This window comes from Phyllobates terribilis, unplaced genomic scaffold, assembly GCF_046119375.1.
Source record: "Phyllobates terribilis strain yellow unplaced genomic scaffold, ASM4611937v1 Scaffold_170__1_contigs__length_4071412, whole genome shotgun sequence".
Classification (NCBI taxonomy): domain Eukaryota; kingdom Metazoa; phylum Chordata; class Amphibia; order Anura; family Dendrobatidae; genus Phyllobates; species Phyllobates terribilis.
This window is the reverse complement of record NW_027362930.1, coordinates 1826647-1849649: the sequence shown is the minus strand read 5'-3', so window position 1 is coordinate 1849649 and position 23003 is coordinate 1826647. Positions and strand designations below refer to the sequence as shown.

Genomic DNA, 23003 nt, shown 5'->3' with positions numbered 1-23003 from the left:
AGCCTTTATATACCTGTGCACAGCAGTAGCCACCTTCAGTCTGCTGCTGGACAGCCAGCAGCAGCAGCAGCAGGAGAGGTATGTAATCAGGAGCCCTCCTGCTAAGGGTAGACAGCTGCTCGTTCCACCCCACCCCCCGCCTTAATTGGTTCTCCTCCCTTCCAACGGTGTTGAGGCGGGTGGGAACAGCAGGGGGTGAAGGTGCTGTGTTTAAAGAGGTGGAGTTATGCAGATCTAAAACGCGTGGATAGCAGCAGCAGCAAGCCGAAAAGTGCAGGCATGTAAGGGATCTAGAGGTTGACAACATGTCTTCTTAACGGGAGTCCAGGAGCTCATCTCCACAAATGGACTTTTCAGGATCCTTGGGTGGCTCCGTAGTTTGAAACCAATTCTGGTTATCGCTTCTCGGCCTTTTGGCTAAGATCAAGTGTAGTATCTGTTCTTATCAGTTTAATATCTGATACGTCCCCTATCTGGGGACCATATATTAAATGGATTTTTAGAACAGGGAGATGGAAAAAGAGCTTGCTCTGTCCACTCCACGCATTGACCTGGTATTGCAGTATCTCCAGGACCGGTGCACCCCTTCTTTAACCCCTTAAGCCCCGCGGGTGGTTTGCACGTTAATGACCGGGCCAATTTTTACAATTCTGACCACTGTCACTTTATGAGGTAATTACTCTCGAACGCTTCAACGGATCCCCCTGATTCTGAGATTGTTTTTTCGTGACATATTGTACTTCATGATTGTGGAAAAATTTCTTCGATATCACTTGCGTTTATTTGTGAAAAAAACGGAAATTTGGCGAAAATTTTGAAAATTTTGCAATTTTCAAAATTTGAATTTTTAAGCCCTGAAATCAGAGCGATATGTCACACAAAAGAGTTAATAAATAACATTTCCCACATGTCTACTTTACATCAGCACAATTTTGGAACCAAAATTTTTTTTTGTTAGGGAGCTATAAGGGTTAAAAGTTGACCAGCGATTTCTCATTTTTCCAACAAAATTTACAAAACCATTTTTTTAGGGACCACATCACATTTGAAGTCACTTTGAGAGGTCTTTATGACAGAAAATACCCAAAAGTGACACCATTCTAAAAACTGCACCCTTCAAGGTGCTCAAAACCACATTCAAGAACTTTATTAACCCTTCAGGTGCTTCACAGGAATTTTTTGAATGTGGAAGAAAAAAATGAACATTTAACTTTTTTCACAAAAATGTTAATTTAGACCCAATTTTTTTTATTTTCACAGGGGTAACAAGAAAAAATGGACCCCAAAATTTGTTGTGCAATTTCCCCTGGGCACGCAGATACCCAATATTTGGGGAAAAAATACTGTTTGGGCGCACGGCAGGGCTCGGAAGGGAAGGAGCGCTATTTGACTTTTTGATTGTAAAATTTGCTTGAATAATTAGCGGACGCCATGTTGTGTTTGGAGAGCCCATGTGTGCCCAAACTTTGGAGCTCCCCCACAAGTGACCCCATTTTGGAAACTAGACCCCCCAAGGCACCTTTCTAGATGCATAGTGAGCACTTGGAACCCCCAGGTGCTTCACAAATTGATTCGTAACAATGAAAAAGTGAAAAAAAAAAACACTTTTTCATTTTTATGAATCAATTTGTGAAGCACCTGAGTGTTCCAAGTGCTCACAATGCATCTAGATAGGTGCCTTGGGGGGTCTAGTTTCCAAAATGGGGTCACTTGTGGGGGAGCTCCAATGTTTGGGCACACAGCGGCTCTCCAAACGCAACATGGTGTCGCTAACAATTTGAGCCGATTTTCCGTTAAATTTGTTAGAGGACACCATGTTGCATTTAGAGAGTCCCTGTGTGCCCAAACATTGGAGCTCCCCCACAAGTGACCCCATTTTGGAAACTAGACCCCCCAAGGCACCTATCTAGATGCATAGTGAGCACTTGGAACCCCCAGGTGCTTCACAAATTGATTCGTAACAATGAAAAAGTGAAAAAAAAAACACTTTTTCATTTGTATGAATCAATTTGTGAAGCACCTGAGGGTTCCAAGTGCTCACTATGCATCTAGATAGGTGCCTTGGGTGGTCTAGTTTCCAAAATGGGGTCACTTGTGGGGGAGCTCCAATATTTGGGCACACAGCGGCTCTCTAAATGCAACATGGTGTCCGCTAACAAATTTAACGCAAAATTGGCTCAAATTGTTAGCGACACCATGTTGCGTTTGGAGAGCTGCTGTGTGCCCAAACTTTGGAGCTCCCCCACAAGTGACCCCATTTTGGAAACTAGACCCCCCAAGGCACCTATCTAGATGCATAGTGAGCACTTGGAACCCCCAGGTGCTTCACAAATTGATTCGTAACAATGAAAAAGTGAAAAAAAAAACACTTTTTCATTTTTATGAATCAATTTGTGAAGCACCTGGGGGTTCCAACTGCTCACTATGCATCTAGATAGGTGCCTTGGGGGGTCTAGTTTCCAAAATGGGGTCACTTGTGGGAGAGCTCCAATGTTTGGGCACACAGGGACTCTCTAAATGCAACATGGTATCCGCTAACAAATTGAATGGAAAATCGGCTCAAATTGTTAGCGGACACCACATTGCGTTTGGAGAGCTTCTCTGTGCCCAAACTTTGGAGCTCCCCCACAAGTGACCCCATTTTGGAAACTAGACCCCCCAAGGCACCTTTCTAGATGCATAGTGAGCACTTGGAACCCCCAGGTGCTTCACAAATTGATTCGTAATAATGAAAAAGTGAAAAAAAAAAACACTTTTTCATTTTTATGAATCAATTTGTGAAGCACCTGAGTGTTCCAAGTGCTCACAATGCATCTAGATAGGTGCCTTGGGGGGTCTAGTTTCCAAAATGGGGTCACTTGTGGGGGAGCTCCAATGTTTGGGCACACAGCGGCTCTCCAAACGCAACATGGTGTCGCTAACAATTTGAGCCGATTTTCCGTTAAATTTGTTAGAGGACACCATGTTGCATTTAGAGAGTCCCTGTGTGCCCAAACATTGGAGCTCCCCCACAAGTGACCCCATTTTGGAAACTAGACCCCCCAAGGCACCTATCTAGATGCATAGTGAGCACTTGGAACCCCCAGGTGCTTCACAAATTGATTCGTAACAATGAAAAAGTGAAAAAAAAAACACTTTTTCATTTGTATGAATCAATTTGTGAAGCACCTGAGGGTTCCAAGTGCTCACTATGCATCTAGATAGGTGCCTTGGGTGGTCTAGTTTCCAAAATGGGGTCACTTGTGGGGGAGCTCCAATATTTGGGCACACAGCGGCTCTCTAAATGCAACATGGTGTCCGCTAACAAATTTAACGCAAAATTGGCTCAAATTGTTAGCGACACCATGTTGCGTTTGGAGAGCTGCTGTGTGCCCAAACTTTGGAGCTCCCCCACAAGTGACCCCATTTTGGAAACTAGACCCCCCAAGGCACCTATCTAGATGCATAGTGAGCACTTGGAACCCCCAGGTGCTTCACAAATTGATTCGTAACAATGAAAAAGTGAAAAAAAAAACACTTTTTCATTTTTATGAATCAATTTGTGAAGCACCTGGGGGTTCCAACTGCTCACTATGCATCTAGATAGGTGCCTTGGGGGGTCTAGTTTCCAAAATGGGGTCACTTGTGGGAGAGCTCCAATGTTTGGGCACACAGGGACTCTCTAAATGCAACATGGTATCCGCTAACAAATTGAATGGAAAATCGGCTCAAATTGTTAGCGGACACCACATTGCGTTTGGAGAGCTTCTCTGTGCCCAAACTTTGGAGCTCCCCCACAAGTGACCCCATTTTGGAAACTAGACCCCCCAAGGCACCTTTCTAGATGCATAGTGAGCACTTGGAACCCCCAGGTGCTTCACAAATTGATTCGTAATAATGAAAAAGTGAAAAAAAAAAACACTTTTTCATTTTTATGAATCAATTTGTGAAGCACCTGAGTGTTCCAAGTGCTCACAATGCATCTAGATAGGTGCCTTGGGGGGTCTAGTTTCCAAAATGGGGTCACTTGTGGGGGAGCTCCAATGTTTGGGCACACAGCGGCTCTCCAAACGCAACATGGTGTCGCTAACAATTTGAGCCGATTTTCCGTTAAATTTGTTAGAGGACACCATGTTGCATTTAGAGAGTCCCTGTGTGCCCAAACATTGGAGCTCCCCCACAAGTGACCCCATTTTGGAAACTAGACCCCCCAAGGCACCTATCTAGATGCATAGTGAGCACTTGGAACCCCCAGGTGCTTCACAAATTGATTCGTAACAATGAAAAAGTGAAAAAAAAAACACTTTTTCATTTGTATGAATCAATTTGTGAAGCACCTGAGGGTTCCAAGTGCTCACTATGCATCTAGATAGGTGCCTTGGGTGGTCTAGTTTCCAAAATGGGGTCACTTGTGGGAGAGCTCCAATGTTTGGGCACACAGGGACTCTCTAAATGCAACATGGTATCCGCTAACAAATTGAATGGAAAATCGGCTCAAATTGTTAGCGGACACCACATTGCGTTTGGAGAGCTTCTCTGTGCCCAAACTTTGGAGCTCCCCCACAAGTGACCCCATTTTGGAAACTAGACCCCCCAAGGCACCTTTCTAGATGCATAGTGAGCACTTGGAACCCCCAGGTGCTTCACAAATTGATTCGTAATAATGAAAAAGTGAAAAAAAAAACACTTTTTCATTTTTACGAATCAATTTGTGAAGCACCTAGGGGTTCCAAGTGCTCACTATGCATCTAGATAGGTGCCTTGGGGGGTCTAGTTTCCAAAATGGGGTCACTTGTGGAGGAGCTCCAATGTTTGGGCACACAGGGACTCTCCAAATGCAACATGATATCCGCTAACAATTTGAGCCGACAATTTGTTAGCGGATATCATGTTGCATTTGGAGAGTCCCTGTGTGCTCAAACATTGGAGCTCCCCCACAAGTGACCCCATTTTGGAAACTAGACCCCCCAAGGCACCTATCTAGATTCATAGTGAGCACTTGGAACCCCAGGTGCTTCACAAATTGATTCATAAAAATGAAAAAGTGTTTTTTTTTTCACTTTTTCATTTTTACGAATCAATTTGTGAAGCACCTGGGGGTTCCAAGTGCTCACTATGCATCTAGAAAGGTGCCTTGGGGGATCTAGTTTCCAAAATGGGGTCACTTGTGGGGGAGCTCCAAAGTTTGGGCACAGAGGGGCTCTCCAAACGCAATGTGGTGTCCGCTAACAATTTGAGCCGATTTTCCATTCAATTTGTTAGCGGATACCATGTTGCATTTAGAGAGTCCCTGTGTGCCCAAACATTGGAGCTCCCCCACAAGTGACCCCATTTTGGAAACTAGACCCCCCAAGGCACCTATCTAGATGCATAGTGAGCAGTTGGAACCCCCAGGTGCTTCACAAATTGATTCATAAAAATGAAAAAGTGTTTTATTTTCACTTTTTCATTTTTACGAATCAATTTGTGAAGCACCTGGGGGTTCTAAGTGCTCACTATGCATCTAGATAGGTGCCTTGGGGGGTCTAGTTTCCAAAATGGGGTCACTTGTGGAGGAGCTCCAATGTTTGGGCACACAGGGACTCTCCAAATGCAACATGATATCCGCTAACAATTTGAGCCGACAATTTGTTAGCGGATATCATGTTGCATTTGGAGAGTCCCTGTGTGCTCAAACATTGGAGCTCCCCCACAAGTGACCCCATTTTGGAAACTAGACCCCCCAAGGCACCTATCTAGATTCATAGTGAGCACTTGGAACCCCAGGTGCTTCACAAATTGATTCATAAAAATGAAAAAGTGTTTTTTTTTTCACTTTTTCATTTTTACGAATCAATTTGTGAAGCACCTGGGGGTTCCAAGTGCTCACTATGCATCTAGAAAGGTGCCTTGGGGGATCTAGTTTCCAAAATGGGGTCACTTGTGGGGGAGCTCCAAAGTTTGGGCACAGAGGGGCTCTCCAAACGCAATGTGGTGTCCGCTAACAATTTGAGCCGATTTTCCATTCAATTTGTTAGCGGATACCATGTTGCATTTAGAGAGTCCCTGTGTGCCCAAACATTGGAGCTCCCCCACAAGTGACCCCATTTTGGAAACTAGACCCCCCAAGGCACCTATCTAGATGCATAGTGAGCAGTTGGAACCCCCAGGTGCTTCACAAATTGATTCATAAAAATGAAAAAGTGTTTTATTTTCACTTTTTCATTTTTACGAATCAATTTGTGAAGCACCTGGGGGTTCTAAGTGCTCACTATGCATCTAGATAGGTGCCTTGGGGGGTCTAGTTTCCAAAATGGGGTCACTTGTGGGGGAGCTCCAATGTTTGGACACACAGGGGCTCTCCAAACGCAACATGGCGTCCGCTAACAATTTGAGCCGATTTTCCATTCAATTTGTTAGCGGACACCATGTCGCGTTTGGAGAGCCCGTGATGTGCCTAAACAGTGGAGCTCCCCCACAAGTGTCCCCATTTTGGAAACTATACCCCTCAAAGATTTTATTAAGGTGTATAGTGAACATTTTGAACCCAGAGGTACGGCACATTATTTGTTTACATTAGGTCATCATATTGAATAAGTTTTCATTATTCTTGAGCGCAAGTGCTCGCTACTTGAGTTTGCATCGGGTACTCAGGTATGCACCATGTACAGCGTGTGCTCGAGTGACATGCTCGAGTCCCTGCTCCGCATGTTTCACGGTTATTAGACACCCAAAAAAAAACATGCGGGGATCGCTCGTGCATGGCAGGCAATCCCCGTAAAGTTTTTTGGCCGCGAAGCATATGGGGCAGAGACTCGAGCATGTCACTCAAATACCCACGATACTAAATGCATACCAGAGCACCCGATGCAAACTCAAGTAGCGAGCACTTGCTCTCAACACTAGTCGCCATATCGTCATCTTTTTTTCTTACTTTTGAAAAAAATCCCAACCCCAGCCCTAACCCTAGCACAACCCTAGCCCCAGCACAACCCTAGCCCCAGCACAACCCTAGCCCCAGCACAACCCTAGCCCCAGCACAACCCTAGCCCCAAACCCAGCCCTAACCCTAGCCCAATCCTAACTCAAGAGTTTATTTTTGACGCCGTTCCTTGTGCGGTATAAGTGATTAGACGACTTTATTCTTCGGGTCGGTGTGATTACAGCAATGCCAGAATCATATGGGGTTTTTATGACTGACAGCTGTCACACACTAAAAGACGCATTTTTTGTAAAATCTAGTTTTTGCATCGCCATATTTTGAGAGCTATAATTTTTCCAAATTTTGGCAGACAGTCATGTGACGGCTCGTTTTTTGCGGGATGACTTGACGTTGTTATTGGTGCCATTTTCAGGCACGTGACATTTTTTGATCGCTTTCTATTCCGATTTTTGGGAGGCAGAATAAACAAAAACCAACAATTCAGGAATTGTTTTTTTTTTTTTTTTTTTATTCTGTTCCGCGTGTGGTAAAATTGATGAGGCAGCTTTACTCTTCGGGTCAGTAACGTTTACAGCGGTACCACATTTGTATAATTTTTCTATGTTTTGGCGCTTATACACAATAAAAGCTATTTTATAGAAAAAAATATTTTTTAGTATCGCTTTATTCTGAGAGCTATAACTTTTTTATTTTTCGGCTGATTGAGCTATATGGTGGCTTGTTTTTTGCGGGACGAGATGACGTTTTCAGCGGTATCATTTTTATTTATATGCGTCTTTTTGATCGCGTGTTATTCCACTTTTTGTTTGGCGGTATGGTGATAAAGCATTGTTTTTTGCTTGGTTTTTTTTTTTTTTTTTTTACCGTGTTCACTGAAGGGGTTAACTAGTGGGACAGTTTTATAGGTCAGGTTGTTCCGGACGCGGCGATACCAAATATGTGTACTTTTATTATTTTTTTTTTATTTTTTTTATAATAATATTTATTGATGGGTACATTATATTTTTATTTTTGGTGTATTATTTTTTTTATTTTTTTATAATATTTTTGCACATTTTTTTTTTTTTTTTTTTTCCACTTTCACACAGTTTATACACTTTATTACTTTGTCCCACTCTGGGACTTTCACTTTTTTTTTTCTGATCGCCTGCATGGCACAGGAATGGAGCACCATCCCTATGCCATGAAGGCTGTCAGAAGTGCACAGTGTGAAGATTGCTTGGAGATGCACTGCGCATGTCCAAGCAATCTTCCTGCTCTCTGGTGACCCGGATGTTGTCATGACGACATCGGGTCGTCATGGCAACACCCGGGAAGCCTTTGCAGACTGCGCTGGAAGCCGGAAGAGGAGGTGAGTATCGGCGATCACCTCCCCTTGCCCCCGCAATGCCGCGATCGACTTCGATCGACTTCGATCGCAGCATCGCGGGGGTTAATGTGCTGGGAGCGGTGCGTGACCGCTCCCTGCACATAGTACCGGGTGTCAGCTGTGACAATCAGCTGACACCCGGCGGCGATCGCGCCCGCACAGCCTGTGTGCGCGCGCGATCGCCATGACGTACTAATACGGGTCTGGCTCTTAAGTCCCAGGGCACAGACGCGTATTAGTACGTCAGATGTTATTAAGGGGTTAATGCAGTTTCTAAAATCAGAAAGAATTGAATTCAATGTTTTTTGTTCATTTTGCTTGTTTGTCGGATTTTGGGATGGACTCTTTGGCTTTGCTTTTCTTCTCCTCATTGGATTTTTCATGTTCAAAGTTGCAGAAGCCAGATTACAAGCTCATTTTGGTTCAACTTCAGCAACTGTGCATTGCATTGCCATGTAATGTGATGCAATGCTATCTTTCTAGCTCTCCCTTTTTACTTCCTTTTGGATAAACAGACATATTAGGCAAGCATTTTGGAGCTTTCACCTAAATAACTACAGGTGGTGAGATAAGCTGCACAATATAATTGACCTTTCAGTATATTGTTGCACACACACCATCTATTTAGCAAATGCCCTTGTTATCAACAGCAGCCTTTTAAACTCACCTGAGCTAACAGGTATGTGCGCTGGTTACTCTGCTGCGCTTAAAATTTCTTTTTTGGTTTGCTACAATGCCTTTTCTGAAACGTTGTCTCCTTCTGCTGGAACACTGACTTCTTTCATTTAATGCCTGCAGACTATAAAAGAGAACCCAACCCAAAAAGTTTGGTTGATTAGTCTGTGGCATTCTGTTAAACTGTTGCTTATGGCGGTCTCTGTGAGCTTCTCAGCGACATTCAGCCAGCCAGGTATCCTGCCTGCAGTAGATGGAATGTGGCAATGGAACGCTGGCTGCGCGTGTCATAATAGGCTCTGAGCCTTTATATACCTGTGCACAGCAGCAGCCACCTTCAGTCTGCTGCTGGACAGCCAGCAGCAGCAGCAGCAGCAGGAGAGGTATGTAATCAGGAGCCCTCCTGCTAAGGGTAGACAGCTGCTCGTTCCACCCCACCCCCCGCCTTAATTGGTTCTCCTCCCTTCCAACGGTGTTGAGGCGGGTGGGAACAGCAGGGGGTGAAGGTGCTGTGTTTAAAGAGGTGGAGTTATGCAGATTTAAAACGCGTGGATTGCAGCAGCAGCAAGCCGAAAAGTGCAGGCATGTAAGGGATCTAGAGGTTGACAACATGTCTTCTTAACGGGAGTCCAGGAGCTCATCTCCACAAATGGACTTTTCAGGATCCTTGGGTGGCTCCGTAGTTTGAAACCAATTCTGGTTATCGCTTCTCGGCCTTTTGGCTAAGATCAAGTGTAGTATCTGTTCTTATCAGTTTAATATCTGATACGTCCCCTATCTGGGGACCATATATTAAATGGATTTTTAGAACAGGGAGATGGAAAAAGAGCTTGCTCTGTCCACTCCACGCATTGACCTGGTATTGCAGTATCTCCAGGACCGGTGCACCCCTTCTTTAATGCAGTTTCTAAAATCAGAAAGAATTGAATTCAATGTTTTTTGTTCATTTTGCTTGTTTGTCGGATTTTGGGATGGACTCTTTGGCTTTGCTTTTCTTCTCCTCATTGGATTTTTCATGTTCAAAGTTGCAGAAGCCAGATTACAAGCTCATTTTGGTTCAACTTCAGCAACTGTGCATTGCATTGCCATGTAATGTGATGCAATGCTATCTTTCTAGCTCTCCCTTTTTACTTCCTTTTGGATAAACAGACATATTAGGCAAGCATTTTGGAGCTTTCACCTAAATAACTACAGGTGGTGAGATAAGCTGCACAATATAATTGACCTTTCAGTATATTGTTGCACACACACCATCTATTTAGCAAATGCCCTTGTTATCAACAGCAGCCTTTTAAACTCACCTGAGCTAACAGGTATGTGCGCTGGTTACTCTGCTGCGCTTAAAATTTCTTTTTTGGTTTGCTACAATGCCTTTTCTGAAACGTTGTCTCCTTCTGCTGGAACACTGACTTCTTTCATTTAATGCCTGCAGACTATAAAAGAGAACCCAACCCAAAAAGTTTGGTTGATTAGTCTGTGGCATTCTGTTAAACTGTTGCTTATGGCGGTCTCTGTGAGCTTCTCAGCGACATTCAGCCAGCCAGGTATCCTGCCTGCAGTAGATGGAATGTGGCAATGGAACGCTGGCTGCGCGTGTCATAATAGGCTCTGAGCCTTTATATACCTGTGCACAGCAGCAGCCACCTTCAGTCTGCTGCTGGACAGCCAGCAGCAGCAGCAGCAGCAGGAGAGGTATGTAATCAGGAGCCCTCCTGCTAAGGGTAGACAGCTGCTCGTTCCACCCCACCCCCCGCCTTAATTGGTTCTCCTCCCTTCCAACGGTGTTGAGGCGGGTGGGAACAGCAGGGGGTGAAGGTGCTGTGTTTAAAGAGGTGGAGTTATGCAGATTTAAAACGCGTGGATTGCAGCAGCAGCAAGCCGAAAAGTGCAGGCATGTAAGGGATCTAGAGGTTGACAACATGTCTTCTTAACGGGAGTCCAGGAGCTCATCTCCACAAATGGACTTTTCAGGATCCTTGGGTGGCTCCGTAGTTTGAAACCAATTCTGGTTATCGCTTCTCGGCCTTTTGGCTAAGATCAAGTGTAGTATCTGTTCTTATCAGTTTAATATCTGATACGTCCCCTATCTGGGGACCATATATTAAATGGATTTTTAGAACAGGGAGATGGAAAAAGAGCTTGCTCTGTCCACTCCACGCATTGACCTGGTATTGCAGTATCTCCAGGACCGGTGCACCCCTTCTTTAATGCAGTTTCTAAAATCAGAAAGAATTGAATTCAATGTTTTTTGTTCATTTTGCTTGTTTGTCGGATTTTGGGATGGACTCTTTGGCTTTGCTTTTCTTCTCCTCATTGGATTTTTCATGTTCAAAGTTGCAGAAGCCAGATTACAAGCTCATTTTGGTTCAACTTCAGCAACTGTGCATTGCATTGCCATGTAATGTGATGCAATGCTATCTTTCTAGCTCTCCCTTTTTACTTCCTTTTGGATAAACAGACATATTAGGCAAGAATTTTGGAGCTTTCACCTAAATAACTACAGGTGGTGAGATAAGCTGCACAATATAATTGACCTTTCAGTATATTGTTGCACACACACCATCTATTTAGCAAATGCCCTTGTTATCAACAGCAGCCTTTTAAACTCACCTGAGCTAACAGGTATGTGCGCTGGTTACTCTGCTGCGCTTAAAATTTCTTTTTTGGTTTGCTACAATGCCTTTTCTGAAACGTTGTCTCCTTCTGCTGGAACACTGACTTCTTTCATTTAATGCCTGCAGACTATAAAAGAGAACCCAACCCAAAAAGTTTGGTTGATTAGTCTGTGGCATTCTGTTAAACTGTTGCTTATGGCGGTCTCTGTGAGCTTCTCAGCGACATTCAGCCAGCCAGGTATCCTGCCTGCAGTAGATGGAATGTGGCAATGGAACGCTGGCTGCGCGTGTCATAATAGGCTCTGAGCCTTTATATACCTGTGCACAGCAGCAGCCACCTTCAGTCTGCTGCTGGACAGCCAGCAGCAGCAGCAGCAGCAGGAGAGGTATGTAATCAGGAGCCCTCCTGCTAAGGGTAGACAGCTGCTCGTTCCACCCCACCCCCCGCCTTAATTGGTTCTCCTCCCTTCCAACGGTGTTGAGGCGGGTGGGAACAGCAGGGGGTGAAGGTGCTGTGTTTAAAGAGGTGGAGTTATGCAGATTTAAAACGCGTGGATTGCAGCAGCAGCAAGCCGAAAAGTGCAGGCATGTAAGGGATCTAGAGGTTGACAACATGTCTTCTTAACAGGAGTCCAGGAGCTCATCTCCACAAATGGACTTTTCAGGATCCTTGGGTGGCTCCGTAGTTTGAAACCAATTCTGGTTATCGCTTCTCGGCCTTTTGGCTAAGATCAAGTGTAGTATCTGTTCTTATCAGTTTAATATCTGATACGTCCCCTATCTGGGGACCATATATTAAATGGATTTTTAGAACAGGGAGATGGAAAAAGAGCTTGCTCTGTCCACTCCACGCATTGACCTGGTATTGCAGTATCTCCAGGACCGGTGCACCCCTTCTTTAATGCAGTTTCTAAAATCAGAAAGAATTGAATTCAATGTTTTTTGTTCATTTTGCTTGTTTGTCGGATTTTGGGATGGACTCTTTGGCTTTGCTTTTCTTCTCCTCATTGGATTTTTCATGTTCAAAGTTGCAGAAGCCAGATTACAAGCTCATTTTGGTTCAACTTCAGCAACTGTGCATTGCATTGCCATGTAATGTGATGCAATGCTATCTTTCTAGCTCTCCCTTTTTACTTCCTTTTGGATAAACAGACATATTAGGCAAGAATTTTGGAGCTTTCACCTAAATAACTACAGGTGGTGAGATAAGCTGCACAATATAATTGACCTTTCAGTATATTGTTGCACACACACCATCTATTTAGCAAATGCCCTTGTTATCAACAGCAGCCTTTTAAACTCACCTGAGCTAACAGGTATGTGCGCTGGTTACTCTGCTGCGCTTAAAATTTCTTTTTTGGTTTGCTACAATGCCTTTTCTGAAACGTTGTCTCCTTCTGCTGGAACACTGACTTCTTTCATTTAATGCCTGCAGACTATAAAAGAGAACCCAACCCAAAAAGTTTGGTTGATTAGTCTGTGGCATTCTGTTAAACTGTTGCTTATGGCGGTCTCTGTGAGCTTCTCAGCGACATTCAGCCAGCCAGGTATCCTGCCTGCAGTAGATGGAATGTGGCAATGGAACGCTGGCTGCGCGTGTCATAATAGGCTCTGAGCCTTTATATACCTGTGCACAGCAGCAGCCACCTTCAGTCTGCTGCTGGACAGCCAGCAGCAGCAGCAGCAGGAGAGGTATGTAATCAGGAGCCCTCCTGCTAAGGGTAGACAGCTGCTCGTTCCACCCCACCCCCCGCCTTAATTGGTTCTCCTCCCTTCCAACGGTGTTGAGGCGGGTGGGAACAGCAGGGGGTGAAGGTGCTTTGTTTAAAGAGGTGGAGTTATGCAGATCTAAAACGCGTGGATTGCAGCAGCAGCAAGCCGAAAAGTGCAGGCATGTAAGGGATCTAGAGGTTGACAACATGTCTTCTTAACGGGAGTCCAGGAGCTCATCTCCACAAATGGACTTTTCAGGATCCTTGGGTGGCTCCGTAGTTTGAAACCAATTCTGGTTATCGCTTCTCGGCCTTTTGGCTAAGATCAAGTGTAGTATCTGTTCTTATCAGTTTAATATCTGATACGTCCCCTATCTGGGGACCATATATTAAATGGATTTTTAGAACAGGGAGATGGAAAAAGAGCTTGCTCTGTCCACTCCACGCATTGACCTGGTATTGCAGTATCTCCAGGACCGGTGCACCCCTTCTTTAATGCAGTTTCTAAAATCAGAAAGAATTGAATTCAATGTTTTTTGTTCATTTTGCTTGTTTGTCGGATTTTGGGATGGACTCTTTGGCTTTGCTTTTCTTCTCCTCATTGGATTTTTCATGTTCAAAGTTGCAGAAGCCAGATTACAAGCTCATTTTGGTTCAACTTCAGCAACTGTGCATTGCATTGCCATGTAATGTGATGCAATGCTATCTTTCTAGCTCTCCCTTTTTACTTCCTTTTGGATAAACAGACATATTAGGCAAGCATTTTGGAGCTTTCACCTAAATAACTACAGGTGGTGAGATAAGCTGCACAATATAATTGACCTTTCAGTATATTGTTGCACACACACCATCTATTTAGCAAATGCCCTTGTTATCAACAGCAGCCTTTTAAACTCACCTGAGCTAACAGGTATGTGCGCTGGTTACTCTGCTGCGCTTAAAATTTCTTTTTTGGTTTGCTACAATGCCTTTTCTGAAACGTTGTCTCCTTCTGCTGGAACACTGACTTCTTTCATTTAATGCCTGCAGACTATAAAAGAGAACCCAACCCAAAAAGTTTGGTTGATTAGTCTGTGGCATTCTGTTAAACTGTTGCTTATGGCGGTCTCTGTGAGCTTCTCAGCGACATTCAGCCAGCCAGGTATCCTGCCTGCAGTAGATGGAATGTGGCAATGGAACGCTGGCTGCGCGTGTCATAATAGGCTCTGAGCCTTTATATAGCTGTGCACAGCAGCAGCCACCTTCAGTCTGCTGCTGGACAGCCAGCAGCAGCAGCAGCAGGAGAGGTATGTAATCAGGAGCCCTCCTGCTAAGGGTAGACAGCTGCTCGTTCCACCCCACCCCCCGCCTTAATTGGTTCTCCTCCCTTCCAACGGTGTTGAGGCGGGTGGGAACAGCAGGGGGTGAAGGTGCTGTGTTTAAAGAGGTGGAGTTATGCAGATCTAAAACGCGTGGATTGCAGCAGCAGCAAGCCGAAAAGTGCAGGCATGTAAGGGATCTAGAGGTTGACAACATGTCTTCTTAACGGGAGTCCAGGAGCTCATCTCCACAAATGGACTTTTCAGGATCCTTGGGTGGCTCCGTAGTTTGAAACCAATTCTGGTTATCGCTTCTCGGCCTTTTGGCTAAGATCAAGTGTAGTATCTGTTCTTATCAGTTTAATATCTGATACGTCCCCTATCTGGGGACCATATATTAAATGGATTTTTAGAACAGGGAGATGGAAAAAGAGCTTGCTCTGTCCACTCCACGCATTGACCTGGTATTGCAGTATCTCCAGGACCGGTGCACCCCTTCTTTAATGCAGTTTCTAAAATCAGAAAGAATTGAATTCAATGTTTTTTGTTCATTTTGCTTGTTTGTCGGATTTTGGGATGGACTCTTTGGCTTTGCTTTTCTTCTCCTCATTGGATTTTTCATGTTCAAAGTTGCAGAAGCCAGATTACAAGCTCATTTTGGTTCAACTTCAGCAACTGTGCATTGCATTGCCATGTAATGTGATGCAATGCTATCTTTCTAGCTCTCCCTTTTTACTTCCTTTTGGATAAACAGACATATTAGGCAAGAATTTTGGAGCTTTCACCTAAATAACTACAGGTGGTGAGATAAGCTGCACAATATAATTGACCTTTCAGTATATTGTTGCACACACACCATCTATTTAGCAAATGCCCTTGTTATCAACAGCAGCCTTTTAAACTCACCTGAGCTAACAGGTATGTGCGCTGGTTACTCTGCTGCGCTTAAAATTTCTTTTTTGGTTTGCTACAATGCCTTTTCTGAAACGTTGTCTCCTTCTGCTGGAACACTGACTTCTTTCATTTAATGCCTGCAGACTATAAAAGAGAACCCAACCCAAAAAGTTTGGTTGATTAGTCTGTGGCATTCTGTTAAACTGTTGCTTATGGCGGTCTCTGTGAGCTTCTCAGCGACATTCAGCCAGCCAGGTATCCTGCCTGCAGTAGATGGAATGTGGCAATGGAACGCTGGCTGCGCGTGTCATAATAGGCTCTGAGCCTTTATATACCTGTGCACAGCAGCAGCCACCTTCAGTCTGCTGCTGGACAGCCAGCAGCAGCAGCAGCAGGAGAGGTATGTAATCAGGAGCCCTCCTGCTAAGGGTAGACAGCTGCTCGTTCCACCCCACCCCCCGCCTTAATTGGTTCTCCTCCCTTCCAACGGTGTTGAGGCGGGTGGGAACAGCAGGGGGTGAAGGTGCTTTGTTTAAAGAGGTGGAGTTATGCAGATCTAAAACGCGTGGATTGCAGCAGCAGCAAGCCGAAAAGTGCAGGCATGTAAGGGATCTAGAGGTTGACAACATGTCTTCTTAACGGGAGTCCAGGAGCTCATCTCCACAAATGGACTTTTCAGGATCCTTGGGTGGCTCCGTAGTTTGAAACCAATTCTGGTTATCGCTTCTCGGCCTTTTGGCTAAGATCAGGTGCAGTGATCTACCAGTTGCTGCCTTGGCCTTGGCTAGGAGGTGCCCAGGGTACCCGGCTCCTTGGCCTGGGGGGATCGCTTTGTCTAACGGCAGGGCTTCACCCTCCTGCTGCTATTGGGGAGTCGGATTAGTCCCTGGGCAACGAGAGGCGATCATCGTGTCACCACACATAGCTGTGGGGGGCAGTTCTTTTGGAGGAAGAAGATGGAGTTGACGAGGAAGAGGAACTGTTTACGGTTCTATGTGAAGACGGAGTTGGAGGATTTTTCGTTGGAGGAGAATCAGATCTTGGATATTCTGTTCAAGTATGGGACGATCATTGAAGAGGACATTTTTTGTATGCAAGAAATCAAGTTTAAAAAGGTATTTGACGTAACACTGAAGTCTGAAGAAAAGTGTATTTGTCTTCTCAAGAATTGGGAAGGAAAAGAAATTGGAGTTAATGCTCTTTTTGCTGGAAGGCCGAAAAAGGTGGTTATCTGTATGGATGACCCCTTTGTAGAGATGGAGGAAGTGATGGAGTTTTTGAAGCCATGGAGTATTTTGGTAAAATTCCAGAAGGACTACTTAAATAAAGTGGGAGTCTGGAATGGGAAGAGAAGTTTCCTAGTTTGGGAAAATGGACAAAATGAACTAAGTTTAGGAAGGATTGTTATAAATGGTAAATGTGGATTCAGTTATGTGGAAAATGGTAAAAGAAGAATTGATAATGGGAAACCTGGATTTTGTTATGAGGAAGGTGGGAAAAAAGAGGAGAAAGGGAAAAAGATATTTGAAGAATCGTTTGAAGATTGTAAAGAGAAAGAAGACAAAGATATACAAGTAGTTGAAAATAAGAAGGAGTTTGTGGGAGAGAAGCAGGAGTTCTCAGGAGTTGGGGACTCTATGTTTTGCAGACTGGAGAGAGTACCTAGAAGTAAAGACATTAAGGAAAAAAGGAAGGTGGATGATAAGGGAAAAGAGAAAGTAATGCAGGATTGTGTTGATACCAGTGCTGAAGCTGAAGAAGATGAAAAGATTTTGCTGCAAGGTTTTGACTGGAAATTGTTGGACATGTCATGGAGGAAGAAGAAACGTGGAAGAAGAAAAATGTTGAGTTGATGTTTTTGTTGGAAGTTTTTTGTTGTTGATGTAAGGATATGTTATGTTATGTTTTATTTATTAATTATCATTAAATTTTCTTAAAAAAAACAAAAAGTTGAATTCGGATGATGAAGGCGTAGGCGACATTTTTTTGGTTATCCATGCAAATGGAATTTAATTTATGTCGCGTCTTCTGACGCATTCAATTAAAAAAAATCTGTTCTTATCAGTTTAATATCTGATACGTCCCCTATCTGGGGACCATATATTAAATGGATTTTTAGAACAGGGAGATGGAAAAAGAGCTTGCTCTGTCCACTCCACGCATTGACCTGGTATTGCAGTATCTCCAGGACCGGTGCACCCCTTCTTTAATGCAGTTTCTAAAATCAGAAAGAATTGAATTCAATGTTTTTTGTTCATTTTGCTTGTTTGTCGGATTTTGGGATGGACTCTTTGGCTTTGCTTTTCTTCTCCTCATTGGATTTTTCATGTTCAAAGTTGCAGAAGCCAGATTACAAGCTCATTTTGGTTCAACTTCAGCAACTGTGCATTGCATTGCCATGTAATGTGATGCAATGCTATCTTTCTAGCTCTCCCTTTTTACTTCCTTTTGGATAAACAGACATATTAGGCAAGCATTTTGGAGCTTTCACCTAAATAACTACAGGTGGTGAGATAAGCTGCACAATATAATTGACCTTTCAGTATATTGTTGCACACACACCATTTATTTAGCAAATGCCCTTGTTATCAACAGCAGCCTTTTAAACTCACCTGAGCTAACAGGTATGTGCGCTGGTTACTCTGCTGCGCTTAAAATTTCTTTTTTGGTTTGCTACAATGCCTTTTCTGAAACGTTGTCTCCTTCTGCTGGAACACTGACTTCTTTCATTTAATGCCTGCAGACTATAAAAGAGAACCCAACCCAAAAAGTTTGGTTGATTAGTCTGTGGCATTCTGTTAAACTGTTGCTTATGGCGGTCTCTGTGAGCTTCTCAGCGACATTCAGCCAGCCAGGTATCCTGCCTGCAGTAGATGGAATGTGGCAATGGAACGCTGGCTGCGCGTGTCATAATAGGCTCTGAGCCTTTATATACCTGTGCACAGCAGCAGCCACCTTCAGTCTGCTGCTGGACAGCCAGCAGCAGCAGCAGCAGGAGAGGTATGTAATCAGGAGCCCTCCTGCTAAGGGTAGACAGCTGCTCGTTCCACCCCACCCCCCGCCTTAATTGGTTCTCCTCCCTTCCAACGGTGTTGAGGCGGGTGGGAACAGCAGGGGGTGAAGGTGCTGTGTTTAAAGAGGTGGAGTTATGCAGATCTAAAACGCGTGGATTGCAGCAGCAGCAAGCCGAAAAGTGCAGGCATGTAAGGGATCTAGAGGTTGACAACATGTCTTCTTAACGGGAGTCCAGGAGCTCATCTCCACAAATGGACTTTTCAGGATCCTTGGGTGGCTCCGTAGTTTGAAACCAATTCTGGTTATCGCTTCTCGGCCTTTTGGCTAAGATCAAGTGTAGTATCTGTTCTTATCAGTTTAATATCTGATACGTCCCCTATCTGGGGACCATATATTAAATGGATTTTTAGAACAGGGAGATGGAAAAAGAGCTTGCTCTGTCCACTCCACGCATTGACCTGGTATTGCAGTATCTCCAGGACCGGTGCACCTCTTCTTTAATGCAGTTTCTAAAATCAGAAAGAATTGAATTCAATGTTTTTTGTTCATTTTGCTTGTTTGTCGGATTTTGGGATGGACTCTTTGGCTTTGCTTTTCTTCTCCTCATTGGATTTTTCATGTTCAAAGTTGCAGAAGCCAGATTACAAGCTCATTTTGGTTCAACTTCAGCAACTGTGCATTGCATTGCCATGTAATGTGATGCAATGCTATCTTTCTAGCTCTCCCTTTTTACTTCCTTTTGGATAAACAGACATATTAGGCAAGCATTTTGGAGCTTTCACCTAAATAACTACAGGTGGTGAGATAAGCTGCACAATATAATTGACCTTTCAGTATATTGTTGCACACACACCATTTATTTAGCAAATGCCCTTGTTATCAACAGCAGCCTTTTAAACTCACCTGAGCTAACAGGTATGTGCGCTGGTTACTCTGCTGCGCTTAAAATTTCTTTTTTGGTTTGCTACAATGCCTTTTCTGAAACGTTGTCTCCTTCTGCTGGAACACTGACTTCTTTCATTTAATGCCTGCAGACTATAAAAGAGAACCCAACCCAAAAAGTTTGGTTGATTAGTCTGTGGCATTCTGTTAAACTGTTGCTTATGGCGGTCTCTGTGAGCTTCTCAGCGACATTCAGCCAGCCAGGTATCCTGCCTGCAGTAGATGGAATGTGGCAATGGAACGCTGGCTGCGCGTGTCATAATAGGCTCTGAGCCTTTATATACCTGTGCACAGCAGCAGCCACCTTCAGTCTGCTGCTGGACAGCCAGCAGCAGCAGCAGCAGGAGAGGTATGTAATCAGGAGCCCTCCTGCTAAGGGTAGACAGCTGCTCGTTCCACCCCACCCCCCGCCTTAATTGGTTCTCCTCCCTTCCAACGGTGTTGAGGCGGGTGGGAACAGCAGGGGGTGAAGGTGCTGTGTTTAAAGAGGTGGAGTTATGCAGATCTAAAACGCGTGGATTGCAGCAGCAGCAAGCCGAAAAGTGCAGGCATGTAAGGGATCTAGAGGTTGACAACATGTCTTCTTAACGGGAGTCCAGGAGCTCATCTCCACAAATGGACTTTTCAGGATCCTTGGGTGGCTCCGTAGTTTGAAACCAATTCTGGTTATCGCTTCTCGGCCTTTTGGCTAAGATCAAGTGTAGTATCTGTTCTTATCAGTTTAATATCTGATACGTCCCCTATCTGGGGACCATATATTAAATGGATTTTTAGAACAGGGAGATGGAAAAAGAGCTTGCTCTGTCCACTCCACGCATTGACCTGGTATTGCAGTATCTCCAGGACCGGTGCACCCCTTCTTTAATGCAGTTTCTAAAATCAGAAAGAATTGAATTCAATGTTTTTTGTTCATTTTGCTTGTTTGTCGGATTTTGGGATGGACTCTTTGGCTTTGCTTTTCTTCTCCTCATTGGATTTTTCATGTTCAAAGTTGCAGAAGCCAGATTACAAGCTCATTTTGGTTCAACTTCAGCAACTGTGCATTGCATTGCCATGTAATGTGATGCAATGCTATCTTTCTAGCTCTCCCTTTTTACTTCCTTTTGGATAAACAGACATATTAGGCAAGCATTTTGGAGCTTTCACCTAAATAACTACAGGTGGTGAGATAAGCTGCACAATATAATTGACCTTTCAGTATATTGTTGCACACACACCATCTATTTAGCAAATGCCCTTGTTATCAACAGCAGCCTTTTAAACTCACCTGAGCTAACAGGTATGTGCGCTGGTTACTCTGCTGCGCTTAAAATTTCTTTTTTGGTTTGCTACAATGCCTTTTCTGAAACGTTGTCTCCTTCTGCTGGAACACTGACTTCTTTCATTTAATGCCTGCAGACTATAAAAGAGAACCCAACCCAAAAAGTTTGGTTGATTAGTCTGTGGCATTCTGTTAAACTGTTGCTTATGGCGGTCTCTGTGAGCTTCTCAGCGACATTCAGCCAGCCAGGTATCCTGCCCGCAGTAGATGGAATGTGGCAATGGAACGCTGGCTGCGCGTGTCATAATAGGCTCTGAGCCTTTATATACCTGTGCACAGCAGCAGCCACCTTCAGTCTGCTGCTGGACAGCCAGCAGCAGCAGCAGCAGGAGAGGTATGTAATCAGGAGCCCTCCTGCTAAGGGTAGACAGCTGCTCGTTCCACCCCACCCCCCGCCTTAATTGGTTCTCCTCCCTTCCAACGGTGTTGAGGCGGGTGGGAACAGCAGGGGGTGAAGGTGCTGTGTTTAAAGAGGTGGAGTTATGCAGATCTAAAACGCGTGGATTGCAGCAGCAGCAAGCCGAAAAGTGCAGGCATGTAAGGGATCTAGAGGTTGACAACATGTCTTCTTAACGGGAGTCCAGGAGCTCATCTCCACAAATGGACTTTTCAGGATCCTTGGGTGGCTCCGTAGTTTGAAACCAATTCTGGTTATCGCTTCTCGGCCTTTTGGCTAAGATCAAGTGTAGTATCTGTTCTTATCAGTTTAATATCTGATACGTCCCCTATCTGGGGACCATATATTAAATGGATTTTTAGAACAGGGAGATGGAAAAAGAGCTTGCTCTGTCCACTCCACGCATTGACCTGGTATTGCAGTATCTCCAGGACCAGTGCACCCCTTCTTTAATGCAGTTTCTAAAATCAGAAAGAATTGAATTCAATGTTTTTTGTTCATTTTGCTTGTTTGTCGGATTTTGGGATGGACTCTTTGGCTTTGCTTTTCTTCTCCTCATTGGATTTTTCATGTTCAAAGTTGCAGAAGCCAGATTACAAGCTCATTTTGGTTCAACTTCAGCAACTGTGCATTGCATTGCCATGTAATGTGATGCAATGCTATCTTTCTAGCTCTCCCTTTTTACTTCCTTTTGGATAAACAGACATATTAGGCAAGCATTTTGGAGCTTTCACCTAAATAACTACAGGTGGTGAGATAAGCTGCACAATATAATTGACCTTTCAGTATATTGTTGCACACACACCATCTATTTAGCAAATGCCCTTGTTATCAACAGCAGCCTTTTAAACTCACCTGAGCTAACAGGTATGTGCGCTGGTTACTCTGCTGCGCTTAAAATTTCTTTTTTGGTTTGCTACAATGCCTTTTCTGAAACGTTGTCTCCTTCTGCTGGAACACTGACTTCTTTCATTTAATGCCTGCAGACTATAAAAGAGAACCCAACCCAAAAAGTTTGGTTGATTAGTCTGTGGCATTCTGTTAAACTGTTGCTTATGGCGGTCTCTGTGAGCTTCTCAGCGACATTCAGCCAGCCAGGTATCCTGCCTGCAGTAGATGGAATGTGGCAATGGAACGCTGGCTGCGCGTGTCATAATAGGCTCTGAGCCTTTATATACCTGTGCACAGCAGCAGCCACCTTCAGTCTGCTGCTGGACAGCCAGCAGCAGCAGCAGCAGGAGAGGTATGTAATCAGGAGCCCTCCTGCTAAGGGTAGACAGCTGCTCGTTCCACCCCACCCCCCGCCTTAATTGGTTCTCCTCCCTTCCAACGGTGTTGAGGCGGGTGGGAACAGCAGGGGGTGAAGGTGCTGTGTTTAAAGAGGTGGAGTTATGCAGATCTAAAACGCGTGGATTGCAGCAGCAGCAAGCCGAAAAGTGCAGGCATGTAAGGGATCTAGAGGTTGACAACATGTCTTCTTAACGGGAGTCCAGGAGCTCATCTCCACAAATGGACTTTTCAGGATCCTTGGGTGGCTCCGTAGTTTGAAACCAATTCTGGTTATCGCTTCTCGGCCTTTTGGCTAAGATCAAGTGTAGTATCTGTTCTTATCAGTTTAATATCTGATACGTCCCCTATCTGGGGACCATATATTAAATGGATTTTTAGAACAGGGAGATGGAAAAAGAGCTTGCTCTGTCCACTCCACGCATTGACCTGGTATTGCAGTATCTCCAGGACCGGTGCACCCCTTCTTTAATGCAGTTTCTAAAATCAGAAAGAATTGAATTCAATGTTTTTTGTTCATTTTGCTTGTTTGTCGGATTTTGGGATGGACTCTTTGGCTTTGCTTTTCTTCTCCTCA

At 44.3% G+C, this 23003-nt stretch overlaps 11 non-coding genes across 11 annotated transcripts; all 11 read left to right on the top strand.

Annotated features, from left to right (window-relative positions):
* The first annotated feature begins 397 nt into the window (after window positions 1–397).
* Window positions 398–588, top strand: LOC141211199 (U2 spliceosomal RNA). The gene has a single exon (XR_012281181.1). It is a non-coding gene; the product is annotated as a U2 spliceosomal RNA (small nuclear RNA).
* Window positions 589–9647: 9059 nt separating this feature from the next.
* On the top strand, window positions 9648–9838 carry LOC141211198 (U2 spliceosomal RNA). Its single transcript, XR_012281180.1, has one exon. It is a non-coding gene; the product is annotated as a U2 spliceosomal RNA (small nuclear RNA).
* A 1118-nt stretch (window positions 9839–10956) lies between these two features.
* Window positions 10957–11147, top strand: LOC141211196 (U2 spliceosomal RNA). The gene has a single exon (XR_012281178.1). It is a non-coding gene; the product is annotated as a U2 spliceosomal RNA (small nuclear RNA).
* A 1118-nt stretch (window positions 11148–12265) lies between these two features.
* LOC141211195 (U2 spliceosomal RNA) lies at window positions 12266–12456 on the top strand. The gene has a single exon (XR_012281177.1). It is a non-coding gene; the product is annotated as a U2 spliceosomal RNA (small nuclear RNA).
* Window positions 12457–13571: 1115 nt separating this feature from the next.
* On the top strand, window positions 13572–13762 carry LOC141211194 (U2 spliceosomal RNA). The gene has a single exon (XR_012281176.1). It is a non-coding gene; the product is annotated as a U2 spliceosomal RNA (small nuclear RNA).
* A 1115-nt stretch (window positions 13763–14877) lies between these two features.
* Window positions 14878–15068, top strand: LOC141211193 (U2 spliceosomal RNA). The gene has a single exon (XR_012281175.1). It is a non-coding gene; the product is annotated as a U2 spliceosomal RNA (small nuclear RNA).
* Window positions 15069–17480: 2412 nt separating this feature from the next.
* On the top strand, window positions 17481–17668 carry LOC141211616 (U2 spliceosomal RNA). The gene has a single exon (XR_012281584.1). It is a non-coding gene; the product is annotated as a U2 spliceosomal RNA (small nuclear RNA).
* A 1115-nt stretch (window positions 17669–18783) lies between these two features.
* On the top strand, window positions 18784–18974 carry LOC141211418 (U2 spliceosomal RNA). Its single transcript, XR_012281393.1, has one exon. It is a non-coding gene; the product is annotated as a U2 spliceosomal RNA (small nuclear RNA).
* A 1115-nt stretch (window positions 18975–20089) lies between these two features.
* Window positions 20090–20280, top strand: LOC141211192 (U2 spliceosomal RNA). Its single transcript, XR_012281174.1, has one exon. It is a non-coding gene; the product is annotated as a U2 spliceosomal RNA (small nuclear RNA).
* A 1115-nt stretch (window positions 20281–21395) lies between these two features.
* LOC141211399 (U2 spliceosomal RNA) lies at window positions 21396–21586 on the top strand. The gene has a single exon (XR_012281374.1). It is a non-coding gene; the product is annotated as a U2 spliceosomal RNA (small nuclear RNA).
* Window positions 21587–22701: 1115 nt separating this feature from the next.
* Window positions 22702–22892, top strand: LOC141211191 (U2 spliceosomal RNA). Its single transcript, XR_012281173.1, has one exon. It is a non-coding gene; the product is annotated as a U2 spliceosomal RNA (small nuclear RNA).
* The last annotated feature ends 111 nt before the right edge of the window (window positions 22893–23003 follow it).